We start from the raw sequence: 8,170 nt of genomic DNA, 5'->3' as shown, positions 1-8,170 counted from the left end.
ATCGGCTATAGCGAACTGACTACAATCTTTGGTTGGTCACACTTTATTTCAATAGCACTTATTCTTTTATAACGAAACTGAAACCATGAGCAGCGCGCGATATCGGATATAACAAATATTTGACCAGGAGGCTTAGAAGCTACTTGTAAAAACCCTTCGGCATCTGAAACTGCGGAAGTATAAAGGCCTTTTTGTTCGTGGACACTGGGACAAACTCCATACTGCTCAGTGCTGTGAATACCCACCAAATGATCACATCCTTCATCAAACAAATAAAGACGCAGGCCTGTTTTGCCAAGTGAACCTTGTTTTGTTGTACTTTCACGTACTCATGTTCCGGCTCATTCAGCTTGAAATGCAACAAGGACAAAGGTAAGGATTACCTTGTTACAGTGAGTTGGAAGCCTAAAACGTGCATTTTTATATCAAGTATTTTTGTGCGAGCCACATTGTTTATTTGTTACAGCCGGTTTTTACCCCTACTGTTATAACAAATATCGGTTATAACGAACTAATTTGCTGTCCCAACACTACTTCGTTCTAACGAGGTTCGACTGTATTTTGTCATCATGCCCCTTGTAAACCCTCCACATGCTGGGAATGTGCCGCCAGCATATTACCTCTGGGGCTGTTTGTCCTTAAACTTCAACAAGTGCCCAGCTTACACCCACTGCATTCAACAAATGTGCTCTCGCGGTCATGGACTGAAAGAAGCAGATAACTGTTGTATCCTACAAGCACTGCTTACCAGATGCAGAAATTATAGGGCACCCTACCTATCTAACCACAAAAACAATGCAAGTCTGGCATTGTAACATGCAAATTTTACAAGACTTCACTTATCTTCCCTTCTACCAACCACATAATGAAACAGTCTACTCAACACTCTCACCCGTCGCGGTGGCTCAGTGGCTAAGGCGTTGCACTGCTGAGCACGAGGTTGCGGGTTCGATTCCCGGCCGCGGCGGCTGCTTTTCTGATGGAGGCGAAAACCAAAAACGCCCGTGTGTACGAGATTTCGGCGCACGTTAAAGATCCCCGGGTGGTCAAAATTAATCCGGAGCCCTCCACTACGGCACACCTCATCGCCTGCGTTGCGTCGGCGCGTTAAACCCTACAATCAAAATAAAAAAGTAACGGACATCCTGACAATATGCCCACTAGTCATTAAGTACATGACGTGAATGGCACCAAGTACTCATGAAGTGCTGGAGCACTCACTCCAAAAAACTCTGTGACTTGGCTGCCATATAAGCAGGTGTGGCAGTTAGAGAGAAGGGTGGCGACTTTGTACATCCGTCCCACGTGCTGTAGCGAGAACTTTTGATTCTTGTGAAAGTCCACAAAAGCAAACTCGCCAGCCACCTTCCCGAAGCCCCACTCCACTGCCTGCCGCACGGTGCTCATGCGGCGGTTGAAGCGGGCTTCATGGGGCTGCAGGGATGCTCCTCCATAAGGCTTCATAAGAAGCGGCTTCAGCGGATAGGCCGGGTCCCCATAGATGACCAGCCTCTGGCCCTGCGCCACCTTCTCAAGGTTCTCGTAGAGCCTGGACTCCTTCAGGATACCTGAAGGAACGGAAACAAATTTTCAGCACAGTAGTTTGTTTGAAAATTGCACTAGACTTCGCAAAACTTTTCCTTGAAGCAGGAATATTTAAATTGGCTAACCCTGTTTTAGCAATTTGCTTTCCCAGAAGCAAACAATCACATCTTTTTTTGTGTGCATACTCTGCAGTTACTGTGAACCCTCAACAACTTAAACCGCTGAAAACTTGGGAAAAATTTCAGTGACTCGGAGTTCTGAGTTGTACTTTTCCATACACAGACGCTTCCTTGAAGACTTTTCTGAAAGAGAAATGGCAATCCCACTTGTGTTGCCGCAATCCACTGAGAACCTCTTCATAACGACCCTGCTTTATATGATAGTGCTGGTAAATGTGGGAGAAGAAACACATCCTGCCCTGTGTTATGTGTTGCTTCGTCTGCCTGGGTTACGCTCTGAAGACAAACCTTGTCGATGTTCCTGGAACAAAATTATTCATTCAGTTAGAGGAACCCACCGCATGTTGATCAAGGCGGTCGTGCCCGTGTAACGGCGAAGCTGCACGAAAAGCCTCACGTGGATACACATGTGGTCTGAATTTAAGCGTTATATTTTGTCGTCTGTTGTTTTTGTGATGGTACAAAGTATAATAACATGACAAAGCATGTCAGCGGATTTTGTTTTGTCGATGCTCCTGGAAAAAAATTATTCATTCAGTTAGAGGAACCCACCGCATGTTGATCAAGGCGGTCGTGCCCGTGTAACGGCGAAGCTGCACGAAAAGCCTCACGTGGATACACATGTGGTCTGAATTTAAGCGTTATATTTTGTCGTCTGTTGTTTTTGTGATGGTACAAAGTATAATAACATGACAAAGCATGTCAGCGGATTTTGTTCAGTGAACTGTGAATGGAGTAGAAGCGTAGACACCGACCAAAAGAAACTTAAAAACAACAACAAGACGTTTCGGCTTCATTACTGAAGCGTTACTGAAACAAAGCTTCAGTAACGAAGCCGAAACGTCTTGTTGTTGTTTTAAAGTTTTTAAGTTTCTTTTGGTCGGTGTCTCCGCTTCTACTCCAACATGCTTCCCGACCAGACGGGTTTCCGTCAAACCCTCGACTTCGTGAACTGTGAATACTTGACATGTTTATTTGACTACCGACATTGCCTTTCACTGACTAGTACAGTTCAATAAAATCTGCTGCATGACAAGCACTGCTTTGTGTCCATCGTGTATTGCCTCCACATGAGCAAAACTACAATTCGGTTTTTTGCGAAGCTGAGCTTTTTTTGACACTACTTCCTTGATTCCTTGGCCACCCTCAAGGTTCGAATCAGCATTCCGTGTTTGCAATCTTACAGAAACTGCAATCTTACCATGTCTGTTCGACAAAACTAGAGATAGAACGGAACTTAGGAACTGTAAAACAAGGCCAACACTCAACAGCAGTGCAATAATGCACTCCTCTGAGAGTACTTCGTGACATTACGAGCACATAAAAATAACAAGGTGGCTATTGCTTCAGGAAGAATGCACACATCCCCATGCATCAGCGCCATGTTATACGAATGTGCCACAACTACAGTCGAGCATGATTTGAAGGTTATCGTGGGGGCGCCGAGCAAGAACAGAAGCAGAATCTTTTTTCGCGGAGAGGGACGCATCGAACCTGTTCCTCTCACTCTTTATGTTGTTCCTTAAGCGGTCACTCCCCCTTCATGTGGGACGTTTATATTTTATGCAACTGGATACTGCTGCCATACTACCGGGAATGCTTTTTATTTCTTTCCACTTCACTTTTGTTTGCTAGCACAGCACAATAGGTGGTCTATTCAATATTACAACCTCTCCACAACACACTCCAGGCCCCTTCCACATATGCATTGCATGAAAACGTTAAGCCGAGTAATAGTCGCAATTATCTCACCAGCATCATGGCGCCTTCCTTTGTACGGCCCATCTAGCTGGCAGATGATGCCGTTGGCGCACGACGGCTTGGTACTTTACCACATGGCAGCGTTTGTGGCCCGAGAAGTATTCTTGCTGGTCCACTGTGGGTCGGCAAACACGGCGCGCCGTTCCGTCGATAAAACCCCAGCAACTCCTGAGTGGGGCACCCCTCGCATGGACGGCCTGAAACGTTCCGTGCACAAACGGAATGAATTCTCACCTCGGCAAACTCTTGCAGTCGCGACGGATTCATCCACTGATGACTTGTCATGTCAGACAGTAAGTGAGCGAAGTAGTATTCTATGTGCGCGAGCACCTTGTTCACGACACGTGATATAACTGTGCCGTGGCGCCCGAACTGCATTTCAAGTTCGCACAGCCTATTCGGGTACGCGAGGCGCCGCAGAGTCATGCAGAGAGCCTCCATGCCGGTCACCGTCACGCGTTGGGCGCTCACGACTTCATCCGGCACTCTCAGCAAAGTGCGAAGCTCGTCGATTTCGTCCCGGCCAAAGCGGAAGAGTTCGACGAACTTCATCCGCCGTATACTCGCAATGTCCAGCAGGCCGTACTGCGAAGTGTAACATGGCGGCTCGGGCTGCTCGAGCTCCGAGGCGAGGAAATAAATGTCCTCGATTTCGCGCCACGTGAGAGCATCGAGCAGCAGCGGGTCTTGCAGCACACTGTAAGGCATGGCTGCGGTTGAGGGAGCCCCTTTTCCACGAAAGCAGGAAAGGCAAAACAGAAGATGGTTGGCGAACAAAAACACAGTTAGCTTGCGAGCAACGCGGACGTCTTGGCTAATTGAAAACAGAAGGCACAGAAATCGAACGGACAGCCACTGAGACCGCACTGACCCACGCACGACGCAGCGTGCAGTCTAGTGCAGGTAACAGGCCCCCGCAACACGTCGCTAGCAGTCTGCTAAATTATAAATGTAACCGCAAATTGTCTTACATTGATTGGAACAACGATTGTTTACTTTGTGTAAGATTTATTTTAGATCTGCAATGCTTTAGGAGAAACTGCGTTGTTTATTTACGTATTTTTAGCGTGTGGATTTTTGCAACTACTCGGCTAATCAGCCGTCACACGGAACGAACGGTACGACGCTACGGAGTGCTAACACGCGTTTTCCGTCTCACTCTACGGAAAGAACCCGGTACGTACGCGCGCATGCGCAGTCGGGTCCCGGTAAACCTGGTAGCAACGTAACGAACGTACTGCTAAAGCTCTCTAGTGACGCGCATTATATCTTTAACGCATTCAAACTACGTCGTCAGCGGCGTGCGTTGGCGACTCAGCGGCGTTATAGCGGCTTGATAACTGCGTGGTGTACACGTGATACTACAAACCCGATGGAAGAGATGGAAGAGATGGAAGAGAAGGCGGCGAGGCGGTGGGCTGCGGGGGCCGAGCGCAAGCGCCGCAAGCGGGCCGACAACCGTGCATTCGCACTTTCACATTCTCCCCCTCGGGGAAATGCGGGGGAATTTTTTTACGAACTCGTTCGGCAAGCAAACGCCGGAACGCGTTTGCGTTTCTCCTCTAGGCTGGTTGGTTCCCGACTTCGGTTCAGCCACAGGCGACACCGGAACCTCAACTAGCTCAGCCGATGATGACCTATCGTCGGGAACATCAGCTGGGAGTGAAACGGGCACGACGAGCCCATTAGACACCTTGCAGTTCCCAACAGTCACTACCTCGTCGTCCCTCGCGCTTTCAGCGACAACCTCGGCACGCGAAGACCGAAGCGTGTTTCAGTTCTCCTTCCTTCCTGCCAGAACTACCCTACAACCAGGCTGCCCTGTGTCTCAAAAGACGGCTCAGCCCGCGTTGCCGGAATCTCTACGAACTCGGCTGGTCTTCGCTCGAATTCGGTTACCTGAGCTGGTGAAAGAACAGCATCGGCTGGCTCAGTGGCGAGATCGTGATTACTGCCAACTGAGCCGTGCAAACCATTTGCTGCCTCGGCAGCAGGCTGTGCCACAACGTAGGTCTCTTCTGAACTGCCGCCGTCCGAAGAAACAACCTCCGTTTCAGCGGACTCGTGTTTCCTTTCGGTAGCCTCATGGTTTACGCACTCCAGCGAAACCTCGCTATCTCGCGAAGTGTTCATGTTCAGACCGGTAGCCGTTCCCAAGGCCTCCAGACACAGACACATCTCCGCTCTCTCTCTCAGCCACCTCGCCGCGCTGCTGGGCCGCAACCGTCGCCTCCGACTCGCGCTCCCGAGCGTCTGCTGCTCTCTTTTCGTTACCGTGGCCAGTTTCTCTATCCACGACAACGAGGTCTTTTTCAAGCAACAATTGAACCTCAGGCTTCGCTTTTTCGCGCAAGAGTTGAATCTCGTGCTCTAGTGCCTTACCCTCCCGTTGGAGTCTCTCTAGCTCAAGCCTCCTTCTTTCCCGCCGGATTTGCCTGAGCTCGAGGTCGTACCATCGCATCTTTTCCTCGTGCTGTCGTTCTCTTTCCTCCCGTTCCTGCTGTCGTTTCTTCCTCTCGAACTCCTCACGCTGGCGCTCAGCTTCTGCCTCGGCGGCCTGACGTTTAGCCTCAGCCTCGGCGGCCTGACGTTTCGCGGTCTCCCTGCCATTGATCAGCTCAATGCATTCCGACAGCTCCTCATCGTCAGCCCCGACAGCGAGTATAGCCTCTATCAGCTCTGGCTTTCTCAGCGCGTCCGTAACATCCAAGCGCAACTCTTTTGCAAGCTCCAACAACTGCGGTTTTTTCAACGCCTTCAAATTCATGGTCGGTCTAGAGTACTGCTTTCCCACTGCTCCAAAAAATGTTTTGCGCGAATAACCCACGCGACAAAAACAGACGCCCTACCAGCTATCCTCAGAAGCCTGGTAAAACTCAGTGAAGAAAAGTCCCGCACTCACCCTTGACCGCCGTGAATTCTGCGAAGTCCGAAGCCGCCTTGACGTCCGTGGTGTTGGGTCTCGCACCGCTGGCTCCAGGTGTCACGACGTTGTCATCCGACCGCTGCCAACCAGTTGTTGCGACCGTGAAGGCCGACTGCAGCCGGGAAGACGTCCAGAGCTGATAGGCGAACGTAACTGTTTACTTCATAGCGAGAGGTGAGCCGAAGCCAAAAAAGCATACAATGCCCTGACGGGCGACGTTTACAATACAGTACACGAGCAGAGCGACCGCATGGATTCGCTGCTCCGACAGGAATCAATATCAGGGTTTGTGCTGCTTCTTTTATACCCAAAAAACGCCCCCAAGAGTAACACGCCACGAAATCACAGACACACACACAGTCTTTCCAAGATCGCGAGTCATCTTCGCCCCTTGTGGCGTCCGAGAGAGGGGGGGGGGGGGGGAGTGTCCTTGAAAGGTGCCGGGGTCGCGCTATCAACTCTGATCGCGCTGATAGCGAAACGTCTAAGCCGGGTAGGTCAGGGCGGGACTCTCCGACGCGCAGGTGCCTGAAGGGTGTGGCGCTGGCAGCCACCGGTGGCACGTGGCAAAGCGAGGTGACTGACCCGGCATGGCGAGACACGGAAGCACGATTTACTGACACGCGGGCGCACATGGTCGATTCCCACGTGGTCGCTCATGCGAGAAAACACGTGTTGCTGGCCGATTCGTAACAGGCCTCTTAGCGTACCGTCGTGGTACCTTCCGTTACCGGGCGGAATAACAACATTGTTGCCCCGCGATGCGAGCGCGTTCCCGAGAACTCCGTTTCTTTAGTTGGAACGCGAGCGCCGAACTCGAGAAAGCTCTTCCGGATAGGCAAATGTGCCACACTCATCAACGAGCTTCAGTACGGAAGCGAAAAAACGTCGACAGAAGCGCGGGTCTGCTTCTATGCAGCGCCGAGAAAGTGAGCCTTGTCTTGGCTATTCTAAAGTTTATCGGCTTCTTTAAAATAATTTATAACCTTTATACCGTGTAAGCGACCACATTGCATTAAATAGGTCAAATGTGGCACTAAACACGGTACTTTACATTACTTGAGCGACGAAATTGCAATTCGTATCTTTGCTTCGCCATGACGTTTGCACACGCACCGGGCACGACCAGTGACGCGAATCACATTCCCCGTCGAGGGAGATACGGTTATCGCGTAGCTAAAGGCCTTTCTGCCGCTGACGCTGCGGTTGTGCTTAGCGTGTCGTCGGGAGCATAGCGGCGCGTCAAAAACGGTCAGCTAAAACTCTCTATTGTCGTTCGCGACCAAGTGCGCCACGCATGCGCAATGGCGCTCCCGCTTGCTATCGGAGCGGAGCGGATGTGAAAAACGGTCAGCTAAAACTCGCTAAGGGCGGTCGGATATCCCAACTGAACCACCCATCCCATGCCCCTCCTTAGCTCTCCAAGGCCAAGGCGCCTTTTATCAGCGTTCCCCGGAAGGTAAGCAAAGGGAGCGACAGTGCGTCTAAAGGTCACGTTTCTTGGGTGTGCCGTGTACGCACGTTAATTCTACCTATTCGCGTGTAGCTGCGAAATTGATTCTAAAACGTTGATGCGCAGGAAAGAGCACATGTAGTAACAGCTTGTGTATGTGGATATGAAATTACAGGCGCCTCAATTAATGAAATTATGCGGAGCTCCCGCCGCCAAAAATCCTTTCACATTTAACTTCAATGGACGAACTACACAAAAAAACTTGCAGATGGGCCCGAATGTCACAAATGGTATAGGACATTCATT

At 50.4% G+C, this 8,170-nt stretch overlaps 1 pseudogene; it reads right to left on the bottom strand.

The window, feature by feature from the left end:
* Positions 1-1,167: 1,167 nt before the first annotated feature.
* On the bottom strand, positions 1,168-4,193 carry LOC144155068 (uncharacterized; annotated as a pseudogene).
* Between the last annotated feature and the right edge of the window lie 3,977 nt (positions 4,194-8,170).

Source organism: Haemaphysalis longicornis, unplaced genomic scaffold, assembly GCF_048455015.1.
Source record: "Haemaphysalis longicornis isolate Haplotype H1 unplaced genomic scaffold, Haemaphysalis longicornis Haplotype H1 scaffold_1, whole genome shotgun sequence".
Taxonomy (NCBI): domain Eukaryota; kingdom Metazoa; phylum Arthropoda; class Arachnida; order Ixodida; family Ixodidae; genus Haemaphysalis; species Haemaphysalis longicornis.
The sequence above is the reverse complement of the archived record's forward strand: the minus strand, read 5'-3'. Positions and strand labels throughout refer to the sequence as shown.